We start from the raw sequence: 726 nt of genomic DNA, 5'->3' as shown, positions 1-726 counted from the left end.
TGGCCAAGGCGATCATGCCATAATGTGAACTCTTCTGGTTTCCATTTTACTACAAGATTTGATTCGATTCGATTTTACGATATAAGTATGGTGCAGCCCCGAAGGAAGTTCTGGAAACTTTTCCAATATGTGTTTTCTGCCCCATTTTTCAGAAGTTACATACATGTACTTCTTTCCATCCTCAGTTGCAGACTGAGTATCATATCCGTGAAGATATATGTCTTTGAAACTCAACAAATTCCTTTTAGAACTTGGAGAATATAGAGCATTATTTATGGAAAATTTTGTTCCATTCGGTAATGTAAAGTTTGCTTTACCAGTTCCTTCAATCACGTCTGCAGGACCTGATATTGTATTGACGACAATTCTTGTCGGTTTTATATCAGAGAAATATCTCTTTTGTCTCAGAATAGTGTGCGTTGTTCCACTATCTGGTATACATATTTCTCGAATCCGTTTCTTGGATTTTGCTCCATTAGTATTTTGATCCATTTCTGAAATTGTCATAAATATTAAAAGAAAACATAAAATTCATTCATGTAAGGAAACACACAATAATTATACATTAAGGTGACGTATAAAACATCATTATTTGTTTAAAACATGAAATATAATAATTATACATGGTAATACTGAAAACTATTCAATACTCTTATCATAGGCATTTCGATTCTCTTCAGGAGTAACCTAGTCCAGCTCATTAGCGAAGTCGGAGGCATCGAGGTA

Source organism: Brassica oleracea, chromosome C1 (genome assembly GCF_000695525.1).
Source record: "Brassica oleracea var. oleracea cultivar TO1000 chromosome C1, BOL, whole genome shotgun sequence".
Lineage (NCBI taxonomy): Eukaryota > Viridiplantae > Streptophyta > Magnoliopsida > Brassicales > Brassicaceae > Brassica > Brassica oleracea.
The sequence above is the reverse complement of the archived record's forward strand: the minus strand, read 5'-3'. Positions refer to the sequence as shown.